The following is a 27,169-nucleotide window of genomic DNA, read 5'->3' as shown; positions in this document are numbered from 1 at the left end:
TTTTTCTAACAGCTGCATAGTATTCCATTGTATAGATGTACCAAAGTTTCTTCAACCAGTTATCTGTCCTAGGGCACTCGGGTTTTTTCCAGATTCTGGCTATTGTAAACAGTGCTGCGATGAACATATAAGTGCAGATGTCATTTCGACTACACTATTTGGCTCCTCTGGGATATATTCCCAGCAGTGGTATTGCTGGGTCAAGTGGGAGCTCAACCTCTAATTTTTTGAGAATCGTCCATATTGTTTTCCAGAAGGGCTGAACCAGTCGGCATTCCCACCAGCAGTGTAGAAGGGTCCCTTTCTCGCCACATCCTCTCCAACAGCGGTTGCTTTTGTTCTTTTGGATGTGCGCTAGTCTCTGTGGTGTGAGGTGGTATCTTGTGGTTGTTTTGATCTGCATCTCTCTGATGATTAGTGATGTAGAGCACTTTTTCATGTGCCTTTTGGCCTTTCATATCTCTTCCTTGGGAAAGTTTCTGTTCATTTCTTCGCCCCATTTTTTGATGGAATTGGATGTTTTCTTCTTGTAGAGTTCAACCAGTGCTTTATATACAATTGATATCAACACCTTATCTGATGGGTATTGTGTAAATATCCTTTCCCATTCTGTAGATAGTCTTTGTATTTTGGTCACTGTATCTTTTGCGGTGCAGAAGCTTTTTAGTTTAATATAGTCCCATTTGTTGATCTCTGTTTCCACTTGGTTGGCCAGTTGCATGTCATCTTTGAAGATACTTTTATCTTCAATAACATGGAGGGTTTTTCCGACCTTGTCTTCAATATACCTTATGGTTTGTGGTCTGATGTTGAGGTCTTTAATCCATTTTGATCTGACTTTTGTGCATGATGTCAGGTCGAGGTCTAAGCCCATTCTTTTACATGTGGTTGTCCAGTTGTGCCAGCACCATTTGTTAAAGAGGCTTTCCTTGCTCCACTTCACATATCTTGCTCCCTTATCAAAGATTAGATGATCATACATTTGAGGTTTTGTGTAGGGATATTCTACCCTGTTCCATTGGTCTTCAGCTCTGCCTCTGTTTTAGTACCATGCTGTTTTAATTGTTACCTCTTTGTAGTAGAGTTTAAGGTTGGGGAGGGTGATGCCTCCCATCATCTTTTTCCCAAGAATTGTTTTAGCTATCCGTGGGCATTTATTGCTCCATATAAATTTCAGGATTGCTTGATCCATTTCTTTGAAGAATGGCATGGGTATCCTTATAGGGATCGCGTTAAATCTGTATAATGCTTTGGGGAGTATTGCCATTTTGACAATGTTTATACTCCCTATCCATGAGCAGGGGATATGTTTCCATTTCCTCATGTCCTCTTTTATTTCATGGAGTAGCATTTTATAGTTTTCTTTGTAGAGGTCCTTTACTTCTTTAGTTAAGCTGATTCCAAGGTATTTGATTTTCTGGGGCACGATTGTGAACGGGATTGCTTTTTTCATGTCCCTTTCCTCTGTCTCATTGTTTGCATATAGGAAGGCCATGGATTTTTGGGTATTGATTTTATAGCTTGCGACTTTACTCTATAGGTCAATTGTTTCTAAGAGTTTCTTACTAGAGTTTTTAGGATTCTCTAGGTATAGTATCTTATCATCTGCGAATAGTGAGAGCTTGATTTCTTCCTTTCCGATCTGAATCCCCTTAATATCTTTTTCTTGCCTGATGGCTATTGCTAATACTTCCAATACTATATTAAAGAGAAGTGGTGAGAGTGGGCATCCTTGTCTTGTCCCCGATCTTAGAGGAAAGGCCCTTAGTTTTTCTCCATTAATGATAATGCTTGCCATAGGTTCGTGGTAGATGACTTTGACTATCTTGAGAAAAGTTCCTCCAAAACCCATTTTGGTGAGAGTTTTTATCATGAATGGGCATTGGATCTTGTCAAATGCTTTCTCTGCATCTATTGATATGATCATATGGTTTTTGTCTTTACTTTTGTTGATATGATGGATTATGTTGATTGATTTCCAAATGTTAAACCATCCTTGCATTCCCGGGATGAATCCCACTTGGCCGTGGTGTATGATCTTTTTGATGAGTTGTTGGATTCTATTTGCTAGTATTTTGTTGAGGATCTTCGCATCGGTGTTCATCAAGGATATTGGTCTATAGTTTTCTTTATTAGTCGTGTCTTTGTTTGTTTTTGGTATAAGTGAGATATGTGCCTCATAGAAACTGTTCGAAAGGGTTCCTGTCTTTTCAATTTCCTGGAAAAGCTTGAGGAGAACTGGCAACAAGTCTTCCTTAAATGTGTGGAAGAATTTGCCAGTGAATCCGTCTGGACCTGGGCTTTTGTTTTTGGGGGGACGTTTGATTACAGTTTTGAATTCCTTGATATTTATGGGCCTATTCAGGTATTATAAGTCTTCTTGGCTCAGTCCTGGGAGATTGTAGGAGTCAAGGAATTCATCCATTTCTTTTAGGTTCTCTTGTTTCGTGGCATACAGACTTTCAAAGAAGTCTCTGATGATCTTTTGAATCTCCTTGGTTTCTGTTGTGATGTCCCCCTTTTTATTTCTGATTCTGTTTATTAGGGTTTCCTCTCTTTCTTTCTTTCTTTCTTTCTTTCTTTCTTTCTTTCTTTCTTTCTTTCTTTCTTTCTTTCTTTCTTTCTTTCTTTCTTTCTTTCTTTCTTTCTTTCTTTCTTTCTTTCTTTCTTCCTTTCTTTCTTAGTCTTGCTAGCGGTTTATCAATCTCATTTATTTTCTAGATGAACCAGCTCTTTGTTTCATTGATCTTTCGGATTGTTTTTCGGGTTTCCATATCGTTAATTTCTGCTCTAAGTTTTATTATTTGTTTCCTTCGATCTGGTTTGGTTTCCTTTTGCTTGTCCTCTTCTTAGATCTTGAGCTGCGAAGTCAAGCTATCTATATAGGCCCTTTCTTTCTTTCTGAGGAAAGCTTGCAGAGCTATAAATTTTCCCCTTAACACAGCTTTAGCTGCGTCCCATAGCTTCTGGTAGCTTGTGTCTTGATTCCCATTTGTTTCAAGGTATCTCTTGATTTCTTCCTCAATTCCCTTCATGCCCACTAATTGTTCAATAGTGAGTGTTTAATTTCCAAGTGTTTGATTTGGTTCTCCGCATCTGTGTGTGATTAACTTCCATCTTCTGTGCATCATGGTCTGAAAAGATAGTTGATACAATTTCTATCTTCCCGATTTTTTAAGGTATAGTTTGTGACCCAGAACGTGGTCTATTTTGAAAAACGTTCCGTGTGCGCTGTAAAAGAATGTGTATTCTTTCTTTTTGGGGTTTATAGCCCTGTATAGGTCTATTAGCCCTGTCTCCTCCATTTATTCCTTCAGAGCCATTGTTTCCTTGCTGAGTGTTGTTCTTGTCGATCTATCCAGAGGAGATAAGGCAGTGTTGAAATCTCCAACTACTATCGTGGTGCTAGTTATGTCCTCCTTAATTTCTGTTAGGAGTTCTTTTAAGTATTTATCTGGTCGTTTATTAGGTGTGTATACATTTAAGAGTATGATTTCTTCCTGTTGTACATATCCCTTGATGAATAGAAAATGACCTTTGCTGTCCCTTCTGATCTTTTTCAGACTGAAATCTATGTTGTCGTATACTAGTATGGCCACCTCCGCTTTTTTTTTTTTTGAGGGGGCTGTTTGTTTGCAGGATTGTTTTCCATCTTTTGATTTTGAGTCTGTGTTTGTTCTGACTATTCAGATGTGTTTCTTGTAGGCAGCAGAAAGTTGGGTTTAGTTTCCAAATCCATTTTGCCACTCTGTGCCTCTTCATTGGTGCATTTAGACCGTGAACATTAAGAGAAATTATTATCATGGGATTTTGTGCCATTTTTCTGTAGGGTTTGTTGTTCTTGTAGGTTTTTTCCTTGTCTTATAGTAGCCCTTTGAGTCTTTCTTTTAAATTTGGTCTTGAGTCTATGAAGTTCCTGAGCTGTTGCTTTTCCGTGAAATAGTGTATGGTTCCTTTATGTTTAACTGAGAGTTTAGCTGGGTAGAGTATTCTTGGTGAGGCGTTCATTTCATTAAGTTTTTTCACTATATCTCACCATTGTCTTTGGGCTTGGAAGGTTTCTTCTGATAGGTCTGCTGTGAATCTAAGGGGTGCTCCTTTGTATATGATCTCCTTCTTTGATCTTGCTGCTTGCAGTATTGTGTCTCTATCCACGGCATCCATCATTCTGACTATGATATGCCTTGGGGATTTTCTATCTGGGTCCCTTTTACCTGGCACCCTTCCGACTTCTTGCATCTGGATGTCCACATTCTCTAGCTCTGGGAATTTCTTAGCAATGATGTCTTTACTTGTGTTTTTTTTTTCACTGGGATTGGTTCCGTGTGGTTCTGGTACTCCCATGATTCTTATGTTGTTTCTCCTGAGGTCATCCCCTAGGACTCTAATTCACTCCAGAGCCATTTCGAGGTCTTTTGCTATTATTTGTTGTTGCCTATATGCTTTGTGCAGCTCATTTTCAAGCTCACTGATTCAGTCTTTGGCTGTAGTCATTCTACTATTGAGGGCTCCTATTGAGTTTTTTATTTCATCTACTGATTCTTTTAGTTGTGTGACTTCTGTTCGTAGCTTTGAAATTTCTGCTCTCATTTCTTCCTGGATTATCTTGGTGGACCGTTTCAATGTTGCATCCATATCCTCCCTTAATTTATTGGAAGTTCGTTCCATAGTTGCTTTGAGTTCGTGAACCATCCTCACAATTTCCTCTCTGAATTCTTTATCCGAGAGGAGGTTGTATTTCTGGGAAGTCGCTGCTGAGGTTAGTGAGATATTTTCTTCAATCTCCCCTGGTGGTGGGGATTTTCGCTGTTTCTTCATGTTGTTATGGACTTTACGATCCGCTGCTCTCTTTAGCTTGGAAGGGGCCTAAACTGAAGACGTGGGGCTATGCTCTTTTTACAAAGGACTTTCATGTGCAACTTGATGTGTTCACTGACAGTTTTCGTGAAATTTGGATAGGCTAGGTTACTTGACTATTAAAATATAGTGACTAAGATGACCAGGGAATTCTTCAGAGGAGTGGATTCTATCAATTGTGGCCAAAGGTCAATGCATGAAATGGTAAAAAAACAACTGTGGCCGCATAAGTGTCCACCTCACCGGAAAGAGGCCATGCACACTTTTGAGGCCCTGCCCCCTAAGGTGAGGACACGCCCCTAACCTGCAGAGTGGGGAGTGGTCAGGACCCGATGGTGCGGCGGCCAAAAGGTGCCAGGCGGGGGTGGGGGAGTCAGGGTGAGCCTCAACCTCTCATTTTTCCATCATCTTGCCATTGTTCCTTTTTATGTCTTTGTTTCTTTTTCCTTTTATTTTTTTTTACTTTATGTCATAAAATATTTGAAATTTTTTGGAATTTAATTAGGAAATAATATAAAGACTTTATAAGCTTTAACATAACATCACACAATGTAAAGATTCTAAACCACAATTATATATGAATCTTTATCTCAGGAACAATTAATTTATCTTTAAGAAAGCTCTAAATTCTAAGTAACTGAACATGTATAAAAATTCCACATAAAATATATCTGCTACTATTTTAGTTCTAGAAGAAGCCTGAAAGTAAGTTTTATGAAGTAGCAATGTAGCACTATCATTACATTGTTCATCGATTTGCTGGAGTGGGCACCAGTAACGCCTCCACTGTGAGACTTGTTACTGTTTTTGGCATATTGGATACGCCACGGGTAGCTTGCCAGGCTCTGCAGTGCGGGCGGGATACTCTTGGTAGCTTGCCGGGCTCTCTGAGAGGGACGGAGGAATCAAACCCGGGTTGGCTGCATGCAAGGCAAACACCCTACCTGCTTTGCTAATGCTCCAGTCCTAAAGAAGGTCACGTCACTGTCACTGTCATCCCATTTATGAAGTATTACATTTGAAAACTATCAAGGAGGTGGAGCTATAATACAGCTGCTAGGGCATCTGTCTAGCATGTGCCTGTTTAGGTTTAATTACCAGCACCCCATACGAACCCCTGAGTGCTGCAGGAGTGATCCCTGATCACAGAGCCAGGAGTAAGCCCTGCGCACCAAAAGCTGTGGCTCCCAAACCAAAGCAAACCCGAACAAAACAGCCTATCAATATTCTTGTATGGGATATCAGGATTTATACTAAAAGAAGGAATTTTTTTCCAGGCAGGCCCATTTGGATATTTATAACATAATTCACAGATGATAACATGCAGGCAGATAAGTTGCTAATGAGAAACTGTTTTTTCTGTCCTGTATATACCAGGACCAGTGCACATGACTTTTCAGGCCTTATGTGACCATTGGATCAAAAATTCCTCTCTTAATTTAAGAAATGAATTAATTAAGAAAATTTGTATCAATTGCTTTGGCAAGTAGCTATAAAGTATCATGTTGTATTGTTGTACAGACTTTTATGCAGATTTTTAGACATATTTAATATAGGAATATTCACTATTAGATAATCTTAATCTATGCTACAAGTCGCAGAGTACAGACTTTATTATGTTAAATTCACTGCTACTTCATCCAGCAGGATCTTACCATTAGTTCATAAGAGAAATTTTGTCTTTATATGTATCCTGTACTTGAATTTAGATATCCTGGAGTGAGAAGATGGGATCTGAGCCAATCCTAGCATTATGAACAGGAGTTAAGCTGGAAATTCCCTACAGGAGCTTATTAATATGCTGAGGTCATTAGTTAATCAGCTAACTTTTTTCTAATGGACTGGCACTGTAGCAGTGCCATTTTAGACAATTAAAACTGGGAGGATTTTAAGGAAGCACAATTTTAGCATAATTTGATAGAATAAAACATGTAATTTGATACTTTGAAAAAGATATGACAAATAATGAGAAGGCAGTCAAAGGCTAAGTAAAGAAGTGTCCACTAATCTATAATATACATCTTGAGCTATTCTTTGAAACCCATATAGCACTATTGGAAGCTTTTAGACCATAAAGGAATTGGATTATATATTATTATTAAAAGGGCATTTCTATCATATAGAAATGGATAGAAATGGGGCAAAGATGTGAAAAGCCCATAGTCAGAGTCAACTGCTGTCTCTGTATGAGAATACAGAAATTTGTTCTCATGATATTTCAAAAGATGGGGACGGCCAGCAAAGAGATTCAGTTCATATTACATAAATTGGTTGGTTGGTTGGTTGGTTTCAGTTTTGGTTTTGGGCTATAGGTCCTGGTGTGCAAGGCTTACTCTTAACTCAGCTCTCAGAAGTCACTCCTGGCAGATCTCTGCGGACAATGGGGGGTGCCAGGGATTGAACCTAGGCTGGCCACATTCAAGGCAAGCACCCTACACCCTGCACTATCACTCTACTCTCTACTGTTTTATTTCTCAAGAGATCAGTTTATCCAGTTCTCTCAATTATGGTAAAGATTGGTTTCATGTAAATGTGAAAGTCGGGCAGTTTTATTCCTTTCATCATTATTTTAACCTCAAAATGCAAATAGCAGAGGGTAGGTTTAAGGCTGCCAAGAGAGAGCCTTGAGCATAGAGCCAGGAGTAAGCCTAAATATCACTGTGGAAAAATATGAACAAATAAATAAAATTGTTAGTTTCAAGTCTCTACTGGAAACTAGAAGTGTGACATTACTCCAATAATACTTATTGGGCAAGAAACAGGGTAATGAGTGCCATGGTAATTTGGAAACAGCAGCTTTGTCCTTTACCTAGAACTTCTTCAACATAACTTCTACTTTGTCAGCATTGAAGTAGAGCGACAGTTCAGTATCACAGTATATCATTTATACTTATGTTGCTACATTCTTAAAGTAAAGGGTAAAGTATTGCAGGCTCAACTCATATAACTTGGATAACACAAATAGCACTCTTTGATCCTTATCATCGAGTTTTATGATTCTGTAAGCTAAAATCTATTTTGATATTGCATTTCCATAGCATGATTGAAAATGTATTATTATTATTAGTCTCCTTTTGCACTGACCGAGAATTACTATCATGTTTATCTTCATTTTAAATTTTAAGAAACTTGCGTATGAGTATTAAATGACTGATTTAGACATCAAATTTCAGACTTGAGCTAGTGATTTGAAAATCATTAAATCTATATTTCTTTATTCTATAAATTGAGAAGTTTGTGTATATACAAATAAGAGCATACTGAGATTATTTTGTATATCACATTTTGATAGAAAGCAGAACTGTGTTCTCATTAAAGATAAATAGAACTATTTACATTTGTTAGCTACTTCAAATTTTAAGATACTTGCTGTAAATTCCGTGTTTGTTTTCAAATCCTATTTCTGTTCTTTGACACACTTAGGACATGCAGACTGCTCCATTAAGTCATTAAATATTAAATGAACTAAATTAAGCTTGAAAAATTACCTTCAGCTATTTTCCCATCTTGGAAATCTGAAACAAATCAAACAAACTGTATTTTATGTGAGGTCCTTACCAGATAAAGAAAAACTATAGAAGAGAATGGAACTACTCATTTTGTTTTATTTTTCTCTGTGGATTTTTTACTTTCTTCTGACCATAAATATAGAAGACAATTACTGTTTGTTCTGGTTCAGGTTGGAAATAGTTGGAAATTGCTTTTAGAAGTCTATTCAGTGTTAAGTACTAAGATGTTTTCACCTGAAAATTTAGCACTGCCTTATTTTTTTCTCCTTTCAACGGAGAATTAAGCAATGCCTTGGTTCCTTTTTTTTTACCTAAAAATTAACCAATGCCTTGTTCTTTTTTTTCTGTTTGCTTTAAAATTATTTACCCTTTCCATGTAGCTATTTTAGTTCTCTTTCATATTTTCCTAACTGGGACATTCCCTTAAATTTTATTAGCAAGATGTTACCAAACTCCCTGTATCCTATTTATCATCTCTAAATTTGCCAGGCTCTTCAGTATACACGTTAAGAAGGTCTGGCTAAAGTGATGGATGTAGTTTCTGTAGTAGTGTTTGTGCAACTGTGAATAACTCTATGGACTATTGATGGACTAATGAGCTTCAGGCTCCTGCTGTTCAATCTCAAGTGTTGACTCCCATCATAGGGGAGAAGTTCATTTACAACTCAAGCCAAGAGACAGTAATCCAAATATATTTGGGGGACACCCCTTTACAACAAAAGTATACAATTCAATCGGTGGTATAAGGAAGGATGGATACAAATTATTTGAAATTCAGGAGACCTGCATGTGTATGCATCTCACAGATCCAGAGATTTCCTGAAAGAATCTTTTTGCAAGGAGTCATAATTTCTTAGTAAAATTAGTGGATTTTTCTAAATCTGGAGAAAACTTCAGAACCAAGGATATAGAGTTTTATAGACTTCTCAAAATTGGCTTATTTCAGTGCCTATATTTATGCTGCATCTCAGAGGTATATTATCAGGGTAATCTGTTAATTTTTATTTAGTTGGACTTGGTGCAACAGCATTTTTAATCTACCCTTTCTTTTTTCATGTGTATTTATTTGTGACTTTGTAACAAGCTTTTTATGCTTTTTTTCAAGTGTAACTTAAGTAGCTCTGTTTCAATATCCACTTACTTTTACATGGAAGTTATTATAATGCCAATACATATGACAATAGCATTTCTAATCCTCCCAGCATCCTAAAATAAGATTTTGATATGGCTCATTGATAACACTGGGTCACAGAAAGGTTGATCACTTGTCCAAAGTGATTTGGGTAACCAGAAAAAGCTATAATTGATGTCTAGACATAGTTGATTTCAAAGGTTGCATTGCTACATTGTCTCCTTTCATCTGCTTAAGCTAGTTGTATAATGGCAAAGGTCTTGAGATTTACAGAAGTAAAACATGTATACAGTCCTTTTGTTGAGGTTGTTTCTTTTACAGGAACCCTCGAGTTAGTTGATGTCCCTACCTCTTTCAGCTCAGAAAATATGAAACTTGCACATGTTTTACTTTTCAATGAATGGCAGTCAGAGGAATCAGAAGTCCTTGCTGAATAAGAACCCGAGTAATAGCACAATCAACAAACTCAAACTCACTCTAGCCAGCTGTTCTCATGAAGAGTCCCAGAGATGTTTATCCTGTCACACTATTCTAATGATTCTCTCAGATAGATGCTCCATTGCAATAACTTCCAGCAATAATGGGTCCATATGCTTCTCTGTCAACTGCTCTTCAGACTTTTAGGTTTGTTTTAGGCACTCTCCTTCCAGTTAAGATAAACTGAAAATCCTATGTGATCAGAAGCTAATCTACATAACAAATAGAATTTCTGCAGAAAGTCCATTGGGGCCTATAATGTTTTGGCTGAGCTATAGACACTATCACAAAATTTCATTGTATATTTTTCTATTTTTACTTGTTGTTTGTTTCACTCCTGGCCGTGCTGAGGTAACATGCAGTCCCAGGGATCAAACCTTGCCCTTCTGCTTGCTTTACATAAACCTAGCTTATTGAACTCTCACTCCAGCAGCAAGAAAGAGCCTTATTTAGTATGCATATTGACAATTTATGGAAAAATTGGGAGAGAAAGTGCGGTCAAAAGGGGGGGTGCAAACGTTTCATCCTTAAAGGTAAAGTTTCATCTTTAAAGAACTTAGAGTCTGATATGGATCAGAAAATTATATTATTGCTATATTAAGTTAATAATGGTAAGGAAAAGTTCACTAAAATGTCTAAGAATCCAGTCTTAACACCATGAAAACTAGGATTATGTGTTTTCTAATTTGTTTTACCTTACATTGTACAAAATGCACATACTGTGAGATGACTCAAAGCAAATGCATAGATATTGTGAAAGGTCTCAAGTTCAAAAGCTATCATTTCCTCTAGGAAACTATTTACATATGCAGGGATGTAAATCTAATCTCAGATATTCCTGTTCCCCATGACCTTCTGGGCTAATTACAAAAATCTCATTGCTGGAATAGTTCTGGAATTAAAACTGTGAGGGAATTGGGTTACATATTAATTTAGAATTATAAGCCATCCCCCTTACTGTGATATAAGTTGCATCCAAGAAAGCCTATAAATGATGCAATAGCATGGCCATTTTCAATACGTAGTAAGAGTTTTGACATTCTTAGAATCCAGATTTGTATCCCAAACACATCCATTAACTCGCTTATATTCATTTCATTTTTTTTTGAGAATCCCATTTTCTGTCATTCAATTTTCCAACATGACAATTCCTACATGATTTTTTACAGTCATTATAACTTTAATTATTATTACTTCCCCCTGTCTACTCCCCAATATAGGGCCACCCCTATTAGTACTAAGTCCAATAATAAATGTCTCTATCATTTGCTGTTCATTTCCTTAGTGCTCAGTGGTGATTAGGGTCAATCAAAGGGATAGCAGCTGTGCTCAGGAAACTTGCGCTCCAAAAATCAAACCAGGTCTGATACATGATACATATCTGTTGTACTACCTGAGCCATCTCTCCTGCCATAACTTCTGTTTTGTTTTGTTTTTAATATAAAGGTTTCCAAGATGCTTACAATTGGGTGGTAAAACCTGAATGCTTTACTTTTCTAGTTTGCAAAATGTGATGGTTGAATATTGCTGAATGAATTCCATCTTCACTTAATTTATCATTTATCCCAAAATCACTATTCTTAAATCACAAACTGAAAGTGTTCACTCATTCTAAACTCAAGTTAGTGGTAGTCTTTTTTGTAATGATTTTTTTAAAAAAAGTTGATATAACTCCTTTGTCATGGAAGACTCTTGATTCAAGATGCACTTGTCTTCCTTATCTTTAAAAATAGAAAAGTTAGGAGAGATAGCACATCTATTAAGGTGCTTGCCAACCTGGGCTCAATTCCCAGCTCCGTATACAGTCTAGGTGTGTGGCCCCAAAACCAATATAATAATAATGAAATAATAAAGACATTTCTGTCTGGAATCTCCCAAAATCTAGTCATAACTCCATAGTCCCTAGCTTGCAGGCACCGGAGCAACAAAATAACGTTTACTTAATCAGAACTTCTTTTTCCTCTGGATCCAAATATTGGAGCAAATCTATCAGAAAATAGTTCTAGAACAAAAGAGGAGTTCTTAATCAACTTATAACATAGAGTAAGAGCTATATGTGGTTATCATCTTTCACTATACACATAAATTTAAAAATATAATTTTGATAAATATTTCTTTTTTAGTTATTATATCTTCATCTTGGAGTGATCCATCAAATGTTTTAAAGGGAATCTTGTATCCCCGTACAGTTTTTACTATTTTCTGTTCTTTGTTGCTGTCCTTCAAATTGAGCATTTAAAAATGTATTAGAGGTGACTGATAATCTGACTAGAATACTGTGTGCTTTTTTTCTATAATACCTATGCTGATATTTCTCCTGGTCTCATCTCTCAGAGCCTCAGGATTAAAATAACATTAGGTATCATTTTAGTGTCTGCCCTCTAGAAAGCTTTAGTTTTTTATTCTGGTTATCATAATACTTGATTTATAAAAGGATTCCCTACTATTCAACTTTCAATATTGTGTCTCATCTTTTTTTATTTGCATGTTTGTTTTTATTTTGTATTGTTCTTTGTTTATTGACAAAGAACTTTATCCTCATCAAGTGCTTCTTATAAATATATACATATTAGTTAAGAATAGCACATAACAGTGTTAATAATTTTATATTTAAACTATGCATGTATTACTAAATTGAAGTAAGAGCCAACAGAGTATAAGGAAAGATGCTCAATTTCTATTGAGATGCTCAAATCCTATGTAGAGTATAGGATTCAAAATAAAAAGACATTAGAAGTTAATGAAAAACGAAATTGTACGATTCCAGGAAAAATAACTCAGAAAGTTAAATATTTAGGAATGCAGTATTTCAGTCTATTTTAAAAATATTTGTACTGCTTTAAAAAATTTTAGCTGCTAAGTATGACATTAAATCATAACACTTGAGTGTATTTTAGAAATTAAATGTTTTAAAACTGGTAAGAAATCTGGCCATCTTGTTTCTTCCTTCTCTTGTTCTCACTCATTCTATCACTATTCAAACTACCTAATAATGTACTTATTTGGAATATCCAAAATGCGATAATATGACACTTCTACTATTGAATGTTTCCTTCTTTTATTTATTTCTCAATTTTTCCAATCATAGTTATTTTTATTCAAATGTGAATCCCTGTATTTATTCAGTTGTTTCATAGGACGTTTGCTTAAAGATAGGAATGAAGTTTTCGAAGTACTAATAAGTGTGGTTGGAAGCTGCAACTCCCACAAACACTAAGGAGAAGGCTAAGCTTCCTTGAGAGTGTTGGGTATTAGCCATTACTAGCCTTGTTGGGACATATAGTTTACGTACAGTGATGCTGGTATTACTGCCGGGACAGCCAAAGAGTTTAAAACAGGCTAAGAAAGGAACATGCAGAAGCTGATAAATAGGAATTACCAAAAACTAACTGATCATTGCTACAGATATTCCTCAGGGGACTGCAAATCTTGGTGACAGCTCAAGTGACACAGAACAAGGGCCACTGACTGCCTTAAGCATGTATTGCTTTGACAATTATATGGGCATACCAATGCATATTGGTTATCAGCACTATAATTTTCTACAAATATCTTGAAAAATTTGACTTTTAGACACTGGTACTTGTTACTTACTGAATAATCATAGTTTACAGGACTTGTAAGGAAGGATAAAACTGGTAATATCAACCCAGAGTAATGAGTAAATAAAGTTACCAAAACTTTTGTGTCATAAGAGCTGTACATTTTAATATTTATTTAAGATGTTTATCATATTAAAAACTTTATATATATTTAGTTTATAATGCATAGTAATACTATAGAACTGTAGTAGCACTGTTGTCCCGTTGTTCATCGATTTGCTCGAGAAGGCTCTAGTAATGTCTCCATTGTGAGACTTGTTGTTACTGTTTTTGGCATATCGAATATGCCACGGGTAGCTTGCCAGGCTCTGCCGTGTGGGCAGGATACTCTCGGTAGCTTGTGGGGCTCTCCGAGAGGGATGGAATAATCAAACCCAGGTCGGCTGTATGCAAGGCAAATGTCCTACCCACTGTGCTATTGCTCCAGTCCATAACATATAATATTTCATATTAGTATCTTGTTTAGTATAAGTTGGTAATTATTGTTCTATATTTATATATTTGGGCTGGTGTGATAGCACAGCGGTTGGGCATTCACCTTTCACACGGCCGACCCGAGTTCGATTCCTCCGCCCCTCTCGGAGAGCCCGGCAAGCTACTGAGAGTATGGAGCCCGCGCGGCAGAGCCTGGCAAGCTACCTCTGTGTATTGGATATGCCAAAAACAGTAACAATAAGTCTCTCAATGAGAGATGTTACTGGTGCCCGCTCAAACAAATAGATGAGAAACGGGATGACAGTGACAGTGATTTATATATTTATTTTGTTTATTCTTGTATATTTGACATATCTGAGAGATAATAAGGACCTGTATGTCATATTATTCCACTTGTTAGAAAAACTTATAGTATTGTGATTGTGCAGTAAACAATGACAGAAAATGTGACATTATTTGTTTTCAAGACTGGAGGAGTTTGAGCACCTTGTTATAGCTTGGCCAGAAATGATATTCTTTGTTTTACTGAGATGAACTTAGATCATGTGTATATCTACTATTAATTTTACAAAAAAACAATTTAAACTAATGTCAAATCAGATAAGTTCCTGCAGCAAAATTGTCACAAAAATAAAAAACCTCAATCTTTTAAAATACAACATCACCTTACTAGATATTTAAAATTTATATGACAACACTGATGGTTTGAATTTAATAATTCATTTATTATTTATGTCATAACTTCTAGTTCATATTATGTAAAGATAGAAGACAATAATTTAGAACACTGCTACAGAGAAGAGATATTACAGGATAAATGTGTTTGCCTTTGCATTTTATTCAAGGTGGGAAAAACTAAAAGCCTTTCCTCTAAAATCAGGCACAAGAAAGGGTTGCCAACTCTCACCACTTCTATTTAATAAAGTACTGAAGGTACTTGGCATAGCAATTAGTCAAGAAAAGACATCAAAGATATCCAGTAGGAAAAGAAGTCAAGCTCTCACTATTTGCAGATGACATGACACTACCTACTTAGAGAATCCTAAATATTCCACAAAAAATACTCCTAGAAAAAAATAGGTTTGTATAGTAGACTAGAGTTTACAAAATTAATACCCAGAAGCCCATGATTTTTCTATATACAAAAAATAAAAGAGAAGAGAGAGATTAGAAAAACAATATTATTGACAATCATGCCTCAGAAAATCAAGTACTTTGGAATCAGTTTACCTAAAGAGGTAAAGGACCAATAGTAAAAAAAAAAATTACAAAACACTACTAAAATAAATAAAAGAGGACATAGGAAAATAAAAACATATCCCCCTTCTCTTGGATTGGGAGGACTAATATTGTTAAAATGGTAATACTCTCCAAAGCATTATACAGGTTCAATGCCGTTCCTATAAGGATACCCAGGACATTTTGAAAAGAAATGGATCAAACACTTCTGGAATTCATTGGGAACAACAACCCCACAAGTAGCTAAAGCAACCCTTGGGAAAAAGAAGATGGGAGACATCACCTTCACCAACCTCAAACTGTACTACAAAGCGGTAGTAATTAAAACAGCATGTGATTGTAACAAATATAGACAGGCAGATCAATGGAACAGAGTTGAATATCTTGAAAACAACCCTCAACTATATGGCCACCTAATCTTTGATAAAGGAGCAACAGTAAGAAGTGGAACAAGGAAAGCCTCTTGGGCTAGTGGTTCTGGGAAAACAGGGCAGCTATATGAAAAAAAAAGAAAAACAACCCTCAGACCCGTTTCTAACACCAGGCATAAAAGTCAGATAAAAATGGATTAAAGACCTCAATATCAGACCTTAATCTATAATATTTACGGAGAACAATATGGGCAGAACCCTTTATGACATTGAAGTTAAAGGCATCTTCAAAGATGAAACAACATTTACCAAGCAAGTGAAGCAAAGATTTAACAAAAAAGGGGGGGGGGCTACATTAAACTCAGAAGCTTCTGAACCTCAGAAGATACGTGACCAAGATACAAAAAAAAGAAAAAAAACCCCACATATTGGTAAAAAAAAAAAGAAAAATACCCAATACCTACCTGATAAGTGGTTAATACCCAATCCAAGATATATATCAAACTGGTAGTACTTCACAAGAAACATCCAAACCCATCAGAAAATAAGGAGAGGAAATGAACAGAAACTTCCTCAAAGAATAAAATCAAATGGCCAAAAGACACTCTCCATCACTAATCACCAGGGATATGCAAATCAAAACAACAGTGAGATATCATCTTATACAACAAGACTGGCCCACATCACAAAGAACAAGAGTAACCAGTGCTGGCATAGATGGGGGAGAAAGGGACTCTCCATTGTTGGTGGGAATACCTAACCTGCCCAACCTTTTTTGGAGAACAATATGGGTATTCCTCAAAAAGCTAGAAATTGAGCTTCCATATGACCCAGATATACCACTTCTGGGAATATACCTCAGGGACCCAAAATCACTCTGCAGAAATGTCATCTGCACTTCTGTGTTTTCTGCAGCACTATTCACAATAGCCAGAATCTGGAAACAACCCATGTGCCTGAGAACAGATGACTGGTTAAAGAAACTATGGTATATCTACACAATATATGCTATGCAGCAGTTAGGAAAAATGAAGTTATGAAATTCACTTATAAATGGATGGACATGGGAAGTATCCTGCTGCATGAAATGAATCAGAAGGAGAAGGACAGACATAGAATGATTGCAATTATTTATGTAATATAAAATAAAAAGGACATAATAAGAGACTAATGCCCAAGAGTAGTGGAAACAAAGGCAAGAAGGATTAGTCTTTGCTTGGAAGCCTGCCACAAGTGCTGACGGGGAAGGAAGTTGGGATAGAGAAGGAACCATTATCCCAACTTCAAAGATCATTGGAAATGATCACTCTGAATAGGAACTGTGTACTGAAAATAAGTAAAGGAACAAGCGTGATGACTTCTCAGTATCACAGTTGCAGATCCTAGTTTCCCAGAAGGAGACAGAGAGTCGAGGAAGGGAGGAGACAAAGAGAGAGACAGAGTGGGGGAGGGAAATGAACCTCCATAGAGCCATAGGGGCAGGCAGGGGGAAGTAGAGATGGTGGGAGAGACTCTGGAGTCATTGTTGGTGGGAAATGGACACCGGTAGAGGGATGGGTGTTGGATTATTGTATGACTGAAACCTGATAATGAACAGTTTTGTAATTATGCATCTCACAGTGACTCAATTTGAAAAAAAAACAGCATTTTTATTTTTTTAAATAGTGCTTGCCTTTCACGCAGTAGACCCCAATTTACCCTCTGTACTGACGAAGGTCCCTGGAGCACTTTCAGGACCAATACCTGAACATCGTGATCATGATCACGAAATCCCGTTAATTGTCGATTTCTCGAGCAGGCTCAGTAACTTCTCCATTCTTCCTTTCCCTGAGATCTTAGAAGTCTTTCTTGACTCGACTCTCCCAACGATGTCGCACTGGAAGCTCATTCAGGGTCAGGGGAATGAGATCCACCTTGCTACTGGATTTAGCATATGAATACACCATGGGAAGCTTGCAAGGCTGTCCCATGTGGGCAGGAAACTCTCAGAAGCTTGCCAGTTTCTCCCAGAGGGAGAAGTAGGCTACAAGATATCGTGCAGCCACTTTGCAGCCGCACACTTCTGGGAGCTCACTTTTAAGTCTCTGGATGTTGGCCGTTGATGGGATTACACACACCTGGGTTCCTCTGCCGGTACCTTCATGTGTGAGGCCTGTCCAAACATGTGGAGAGGGGCCTTGAGCATGGCTGTAACTAGGCAGAGAGTCTCTTGCCCGCACGCCTGGCTCTCTTCCCCGGGGCCCCTAGGAGGGGATGGGCTCCAGCTTCCCTCTCCACTCCGAGCAGAGCTCCCAGCGGCCGAAGACCACTGGAACCTATACCTGAACATAGGACCAGAAATAAATTCTGTGCACAGCCAGGTGTGGCCCCCTCCTAACACCGTCCAAAGGAAGAGAGAATAGCAAAGAGGAGGAGGAAAGGAGAACCTAGAGGTGGAATAAAGTTTGTGTTTGGTAGGCATAGGGCACTGGGGACAGGAATTCTGGAAGGGGTTTAAACAGTTAGAGGGGCTATCAGGAAACCTGAGCTACACGGGCAAGATAAAGAGGGAATGAGAGAAGGGTCCTTTTGAATGAGGGAAATCAGTGAATCGCAATCAAATGTGAAATGTGGGGAGATCACCAGAGTACAGAGGCTGTAAGCATTTAGAGTGACTATAAAACCATGGCAATAGTATAAGGATAGAAGGATTTTGACTATAAAGCCACGTGCCATGGAGGCTGCACACTGCTGGCATGTAGGTGGCTATAGCAATATGAGTGAGAATTCCTGTGGGTCATTTTAATAAAAGTCTTGAAAAACATATGATTTTTGTTTTTTAAGTGCAGAAAGTAGGCACTCGACTGGGGGAGTTTTCACACATATGTATATTTTAAATCATTTGTATTGTTTTACTGACCCTTCCAGGTGAAATGACAATACTAATTGATGACTTTGGAGAGGTTTTGGACTGCAAGGGGTTTTTTTCCCCTTTATTTTTAAGATACTGCCACCTAGTGAAACTTTAATAAAACTACTTTGGAATGATATCCAAGTTTGTAGCTTCTGATCTTTCCCTTAAGGGAAAGATTTTAATAACTTTAGATTTTAATAACTCATAGTTTATACCAACCAGGAAGAAATAATTTTACATGAATTAAAACATACTGTGTAGAGGCTGGAGTGATAGCACAGCGGGTAGGGCGTTTGCCAACCCGGGTTTGATTCCCAGCATCCCATATGGTCCCCCAAGCATCGCTGGGAGTAATTCCTGAGTGCAAAGTTAGGAGTAACCCCTGTGCATCGCCAGATGTGACCCCCAAAAAATAATAAATAAATAAAATAAAACATACTGTGTAGGTTGCAATTTTTGTGCGTGGAGAGGGGAGGAAGGAGATGGGGTGTGAGGGCAAAGGCGGGGCCACACTGGCTGGGCTCAGGGCTTAGTTCTGGCTTAACACTCAGAGATCACTCCTGGCAGAACACAGTGAATCATATGAAATTTAAGGGACCTGCTTCATCTTAGCTGCATGCAGGATAAGTACCCCATCCTCTGTACTACCTCTCCAGCCCTGACAAGTTATTTTTTAAAAGCTGGGCTGTGCTATTACTGAAGGGCTTTTATGGATATGCTAGAGAAAGGTTCATGGGTTTCTCAATGTGAATTTTTCATCAATAATTAAAATAAATTAAGGTATTTTCTTCATTCCTTTTTTCTATCAAAATTTTTGAGTTCTAAGAATGAGTTCTAAGAATTAATAAATTTTAATTATTAAAATTTGGTTGTTGGACTGGAGGAGAGAGAGAGCTCAAACAGTCGAGCAGTGGCCTAGCATGTATGAGTGGGAATGTTTCCCATGACCAGATATCCTCTTCACCCAGCAATATATGTAGTACTGTTTTAAAAGAATTGAGCTTTAACATATTGCTTTATTAAAACATATTTAATTACATATTTGGGCAAGCACTAAGGAAATTTCAAATACATTCTGTAGCACTGTAGCACTGTCATCCCATTGTTCATCGAATTGCTCGAGCGGGCACCAGTAATGTCTCCATTGTGAGACTTGTTGTTACTGATTTTGGCATATCGAATATGCCATGAGGAGCTTGCCAGGCGCTGTTGTGTGGGTGAAATACTCTTGGTAGCTTGCAAGGCTCTCCAAGAGGGGAAGAGGAATCAAACCCGGGTTGGCCACATGCAAGGCAAATGCCGTACCACTGTGCTATCACTCCACAATATTTTCCCCCCAAATAAATTTTTAGTGGCTTCTCGGCTGTGCGGCATTTTATAGCCTAGTTCTCCCTCTGGGAGAACCTGGAAAGCTACCGAGAGTTTCCTACCCACATGAAGAGAGCCTGGCATGCTCTCTGTGGTGTATTCACATGCCAAAACCAGTAACAATGATGGGTCTCATTCCTCTGACCCTGAAAGAGCCTCCAATGTGGCATCGTTGGGAAGGACAAGTAAAGAGAGGCTTCTAAAATCTCAGGGCTAGGATGAATGGAGATGTTACTGAGACCCCTTGAGAAATTCAATGATCACCAGGATGATGATGATGATGATGATGATGATGATGATGATGATGAATTTTCAGTATTAACATTTAGCTGGAGCTGGTGATGTGTCTCGATTGGTAGAGCACAGGCTTAGCATGTGGGAGACCCTGAGTTCAATCCCTGGGACTACAGACCCTCCCTCCTTCTAGCTGTAGAACAATGTGCACTGCTTCCTATGAGACTTGGTGGTCTCCAAGCCTATAAGGGGTGGCACCATTCATCCCCATCCAGCACTGCCCCCACACAACTAACAACCACAACAGTTATATTCTAACATAAATGTATACTTGTGTGTGCTTCAATTAAACCTGAAAATACACTTGCAAAACTGAATTTCAATAACTTAAATCTTGAGATTAATATTTTCCCATCTTCTTCCAAAATTTAAATTAACATGAGCATCTGATATACTTATGACAATATTATTTTAAATTAATATTTTATGTGTTAGAAAAATAGTACCAATAATATACCCTCCCCTTTAAGTATGCTATTTAAGTCAATTATTAACAAATGTAAATTGATAATGAAGTTAATATTATTAAAAGTTTGTTTCTTTTATGAAATGATACACCTGGTCACACATCATAATGAATAATATTTCTAATTAACTGACTTTTAAGTATATTTAGTTTTCTTTATGCAAGTTAAAGCTCTGGGCCAAGGTTAGTGACTCTTCTGTAACAGGCAAGATAGTAAATAAATGTTTTAGACTTTGCCATATGTGCCGGCTGGCGCCACTAATTGTATTTATAAAAAGACCTATAGACTGTCCTTAAACAAATGAGACTAGTATTCACACAGAAATTTACAAAATAGGCCTCAGTTTACATCTTCTAGTCCAGAATGTCTCAACTGGACATTACAACGGGATCATGGGTACACATTTTTGAAAATGAGGGAATGAGGGGGGGGGTGTCACAGCAGAGATTAGAGGCACAAGGGAGCTCAAGAAAAAAACTAGTCAGAAGGGAGCCACTGTAACAAAAAGATTTAGAAATACTGCTTAATTCTAGAGGAAATATCAGTAATAACATTTGGCGGCTATTTAATATTAAGTATTAGAAGAGTCTCTACTTCAAAAAGTTTCTTTAATCAAAGAATTACTTAAAAGTCACATAAAACCTAGTTTTGAAATGCAAAAATTATGACTATTGTGTAAACAACAATAGAATAAGTCAGAGCTTAACTAGATTTAATATGTTTAACAAGATTGAATTGTTTGTTAATTTGCTTGGGGACCACAACAGGCAGTGCTCAGGGCTCACTCCTGGCAGAACTCAGGGGAGCATATGCTGTGTGAGCAAGGCAACAAGCAACCGCAAGCTGCTTCAACCCCAGAGCTGTCTGTCAGCACTTTTAGAGGCAACTATTACCATCATTTAATGATAAGGCCACCAGAGGTTTTATTTCTTTGTTTATTTTTATTTGATTTCTCTTTGAAATCACATTCATGCACAAAGTTCTCTTAGTAGAGAATGAATCATTATATTATCTGTATTATATTATCTTAACATTTTGGGGCTAGAGTGATAGCACAGCAGGCAGGGCATTTGCCTTACATGTGGCCGACCCGGGTTCGATTCCCAGCATCCCACATGGTCCCCCGAGCACTTCCAGGAGTAATTCCTGAGTGCAGAGCCAGGAGTAACCCCTGAGCATCGCTGGGTGTGATCCAAAAAGCAAAAAAATAAAAATTTAAAAATTAAAAAAAAAACTTTTTTAACATTTTGATACGTAAAGTTTGAAATGATTTACCCAAAATGGTTAAGGCAGAAAGCTATGGCTTTGGTACAATTTGTAAACGCACATTCGTGACTTCTGGTTTTCTTCCTGGGAATTTAGTGGAAGAGATTGAGCTTTTATTCAAATACCCTAGTGAATTATACTAGGCATGTATGCAAAGGTGCTTAAAACTATACAACAAAATAACTGATCGATTTGTGTCACATTGTGACGTGGTTATTAGGGATTAAAGTCAATGTATAAGGCATTTCAGTATACAGTGAAAACTGACATCAGAAATCTTTCCCTGACTGGAGAGGTAGTGCAGGGGTTAGGGCTTTTTCCTTTCTGCAGCTGACCCCAGCTCAGTTCTCACATCAACTGCAGTGCCTTCATTCCACAGGAGTGAGCCCCTAGTGTAGAGCTAGTAGTCTCTTGAGTACTTTGAGAAATAAACTGCAACACTCCACCCCGACCCCAAGAAAACCTCTCCCAGTAACATCATTTTTTCCGCTCCGCTCACTGTCAACTGCTCTAGGATTTCTGCCAGTGCCAGTTTAGCTTACTGGGGAAAGAGGAGAAAGCGGCTAATCCAGGCTGAGCTCAGGTGACTATAAGCCTAATCTACCTTTCTTTCATTGCTTTCTGGGGCTTCAAATTGACGCAAGCAAAATTTCTCACTGAACTGTCACAACCTTAGAGAGAGAAAGTCTATTAAATTGCATTGGAGGTGGTTGTACATGTACTAACCTGCCATTGGTCAGACATATCACCTAGTGGATTTGGGTGGCAGAAAATGCAGCATTCCATGGAGACAAAGATCAGACCTATGGTGCAGTGAACCAGAGTATACATGTACATACAAATGTATCTACAAACATATACATAGTACCCTTGAATTAATTACATTCAATACAGACAGGATATGAAATCATATGCACTGCACTGCGCAGTCGTCCCGTTGTTCATGGATTTGCTCAAGCGGGCACCAGTAACGTCTCCATTGACAGACTTGTTGTTACTGTTTTTGGCATACTGAATACACCATGGGGAGCTTGCCAGGCTCTGTCAGGTGGGCGGGATACTCTTGGTAGCTTGCCAGGCTTTCCAAGAGGGTTGGAGTAATCGAATCCAGGTTGGCCATGTGCAAGTCAAACGCCCTACCTGCTGTGCTATCACTCCAGTCTGAAATTATATGATAGACTAAAATTTATCACTGATTCTTGGACAATAAGTGTTACTAACAACTCAGATCATAAGGATATATTAAAGCAATTTGCAAAGTTTTACTAATAACAACCTTTTATAATCTTAGAGAGTCATGGAGAACTTCAAAGAGCTTTTTATACTGTGTATATGTATATATATGTATATATATATATTCTGCACCTGTGATGCAATTGAAAATAAATTTGCTTATTATACAATAACAAAATCATTCATATATTAGCATAAATAATGTACTATTAGGAAAATAAATCATAATTTCTGAATAATTTTTAAGATCTTGACACATCTCCTTGTTGTTTCACTTGATAGAAGCTGTCTGAATTTTATATCCACATCTGCAGTTTCCTTTTTTTTCCGCTTTTTGGGTCACAACCAGCAATGATCAAGTGTTACTCCTGGCTCTGAACTCAGGAATAATTCCTGTGGTGCTTGGGGGACCTATGGGATGGCCAGGATTGAACCCAAAGTTGGCTTCGTGCCAGGCAAACTTTTTACCCACTCTACTATTGCTCCCGTGCATGCGGTTTCCTTTGGCTTTTTTTCCATAGAGTCACTGTGAGATCGACCCTTACAAAGATGTTCATGATTAGCTTTCATCCGTACCGTGTTCCCACACTCATCCCCCACCAGTGCACATATCCCACAAGCAGTGCCACCAGCTTCCTTCCCATCACCCCCCATGCCACAGCCTGCCTCTATGGCAGTCACCTCTCTTCTCTTCTCTCTGTCACTATATCTGTGTCTCTGTCTCTGTTTCTTTGTGTCTCTGTCTCTGTCTCTCTCCTTTTTGACATTGCAATTTGGAATACAGATACTGAAAGATTATCAGGAAAATCCTTGTACCTGTTTTTAACTCTTATTTATTGTCCATATATATACATATATATGTATATATATATATATCTGTCCCTCTCCTTCTGACTTATTTCACTCAGTATAATACTCTCCATGTCTGTCCATTTATAGGCAATTTCATCACTATATTTTTCCTGATGACTGCATAGTATTTCATTGTGTATCATCTGAAATTATTTGATGAAACATATTTAAAATGTTGTTTCTTACACAAATATACTGTCAAAAATATATAGTTTTAAGAATCTTACCAGTTGATTTTAAATGTTCTTTGATATTGTGCCAGAATTTGGTAAGTGATAACTTTGGAACTATTAGAATGTTAAATAAAGCCACAAGATTTTCTTGACATTTTTACATTCTGATTTTCATTTTTAATACATTTTTCCATATATGATAGCAAGAAGGGTTTTACTTTTGGAAAGGATGGCTCGCTGATTTAAGTGTATTTTGAAAATAGTTATGTATTTAACTGATATATTTAAAAACTACTTATCAAAGGCCAAAGAAATAGTAAAGGAGGTCAGCCACTCACCTTATTTTATCCCAAGAGAAAATCTTGAGCACAGATCTGAGAATAGTTTATGGACAATGCCAGGTATAGCCCAAACATCCCTCTCACAAACAGAACAAAATAAAAATTATATTACTCATCAGAAATATATTTAAATAAAGGAAGGATCATACACAAATAGGTAGATATAAAGTTTCCAAAAATTCAATTTCTTTCAGAAACCACTTTACTTTGGTATTGGTAATCTATGCTATTAATTTTTTTAAGTGACAGACTCACTTAATTCAGTTTTCAAATAATGTCTGCCAAATATCTAAGTATGAGCTATAAATTTATCAGCTGGTTTTAGATTTTAAAAAAGTTCTCTTTATGTAAAAGGGACTAGTTCTGCTTATAGCTCAAATTACTATAGTAATACATTATTTTAAGAATGTTATCTTGCTTCATAATGTGGGCAAATATGTTTTTTTTACATTGTCACACTGTCGCACTGTCGTCCCATTGTTCATTCACACCTTCATTGTGAGACTTGTTACTGAATTTGGCATATCGGATACGTGACAGGTAGCTTGCCAGGCTCTGCCAGATGGGAATGATGCTCTCGGTAGCTAGTCAGGCTCTTGGAGAAGGACGGAGGCATTGAACCCATGTTGGCCACGTGCAAGGAAAACACCCTACCCGTGATGTATAAAATTAAGGTATTAATATTTACTAGAAAATGATCAGTTTTGTAGCTTTATCAAGGAAAGCTTTAAGATAAATCATCTCTCTCTTTTTTTAATCTTGAAACTGGATTACTTAGACATGCAGTGAATACTATTGGTGCCATGCCTCCATTTACACTATGAGGTCAACAGTGATTTTTTTTTTTAAATTTCATTTTGACCCATATCTGGTTTCACATTATCAATACAGCAGTTAGTAGAGTGAAGAGTGAACAGAACATAACATTTTTTTAATTTATTTTATTGAATCACCATGTGGAAAGTTACAAAGTTCCCAGGTTTATGTCTCAATTATACAATTCTCAAACACCCATCCCTTCACCCATGCCCATATTCCACCACCAAAGACCCCAGTATACCTCTCAACCCCCGCCCCCCCAACCCCCATCTCTGCCTGCGTAATTGATAAATTTCACTTCATTCTCTCTTTACCTTGATTACATTCCATATTTCAACACAAAACTCACTATTGTTGGAGTTTTCCCCCAAGAAAGACAGCCCTACTGCCAATGAAGCATTTGATAATTTGTTTTTCATTGCTGAGACTGGAGAGATATGAAGTCCTGCTGTTTCAAGTACATAGATATTTTTTTTCCTCCTTCCCATGCCACCAAGTTTATGCCTGCTTAATAAATAGTCCTCATATATGGCTGACACCACGCCGCCCGACGAGAAAAAAGGATATTTCCCGTCCTCGGCCGGCGTGGGGCTGTGGCTTAGTTCACAGTCTAGAGACATGGCTGCAAGCAGTTTCTGGAACCATAAGTAGACTAGTTGGCCTCCGGATTCTGTTTGATATGCAGCAACACGGCCGCACAAGTGTGGCCACCCGGGTCGAATCTCGGCAGAGCATGTGCTGGTTTCGGCCCGAGACTGCCCAAGCGTCTCGTTGTTCCAAGTACATAATTTTTCCCCCCTCCCATTCCCACGCCTCTAAGTTCGTGCCTGCTTAATAGACCTCAAAATATGGTGGACGCCACACCGCGTTTCTCCCAGAAAAGGAAGAACCGAGAAAGGAGGATATTTCCTCTCCTCGGCCGGCATGGGGCTCTGGCTTAGTTCACAGTCTAGAGAAATGGCTGCTACTTTGATTACCTTCAATATTTCAACAAAAAACTCAGTATTATTGTTTGGAGTTTCCCCCCACAGTCAGACCTGCTAAAAAGGAACCGTTTCATATTGCTGACGATGAAGAGATATTAGGTCGCATGGCTGCGTGCGGTTTTGGATTTTTGTATGAAGTCCAGGGAAAATTCTGCCAGAAATTGCATCACTGCAAGCTTTTACTTCTCTTTTGTGATGCTCATATGATGGAGAAGCCTGGAGAGAAAAACCCTGCCCTGCTCGCGGCACATGGGCCAGTGGCTCCCATCACAGTCTGGAGGCATTTCTGCGAGCTGCTTGTGTCCAAAGTAGTTCAGTTGCCTCCGGGGTCAAGCTTGTGGAGCAGCAGAAATGACTGAACCGCGTGGCACTGTGCTTAAATATCGGCAAAGGCCAGCCATCCTGCACCCTGGGATCTCCCAGGCATCCCGCGGGTACCTGCATTCTGTGATCTAAAAACTGGCAATCGACTTGCTGCGCCCAATAAGGAAGAGTTGAGAAAACCCTGCCCCACTGGCGGCACATGGGCCAGTGGCTCCCCTCACAGTCTGGAGGCCTTTCTGGGAACTGCTTGTGTCCAAAGTAGTTCAGTTGCCTCTGGGGTCGAGCTCGTGGAGCAGCAGAAAAGGTGGTCATAACATTCTTTTGACCTGAAAATATCTTGGAAAGTTCCAGAAAATATCTTGGAAAGTTCCAGAAAATATCTTGGAAAGTTCCAGAACTGAGTGGAGCAGCAGAAAAGGTGGTCATAACATTCTTTTGACCTGAAAATATCTTGGAAAGTTCCAGAAGTTTCATGTTTTCTGAAACATACTTATGACACAATAGTTTGTCAAAATTTCCTTAACGATATTT

General features: G+C 38.0%; 1 protein-coding gene across 1 annotated transcript in view; it reads left to right on the top strand.

Annotated features, from left to right (window-relative positions):
- Window positions 1–27,169, top strand: part of KYNU (kynureninase) — a 154,952-nt gene that overhangs the window by 70,689 nt on the left and 57,094 nt on the right. The window lies entirely within an intron of this gene.

The sequence above is a fragment of the Sorex araneus genome, chromosome 1, assembly GCF_027595985.1.
Source record: "Sorex araneus isolate mSorAra2 chromosome 1, mSorAra2.pri, whole genome shotgun sequence".
Lineage (NCBI taxonomy): Eukaryota > Metazoa > Chordata > Mammalia > Eulipotyphla > Soricidae > Sorex > Sorex araneus.
Note: the sequence above shows the minus strand (reverse complement) of the source record. Positions and strands in the feature narration are given on the sequence as shown.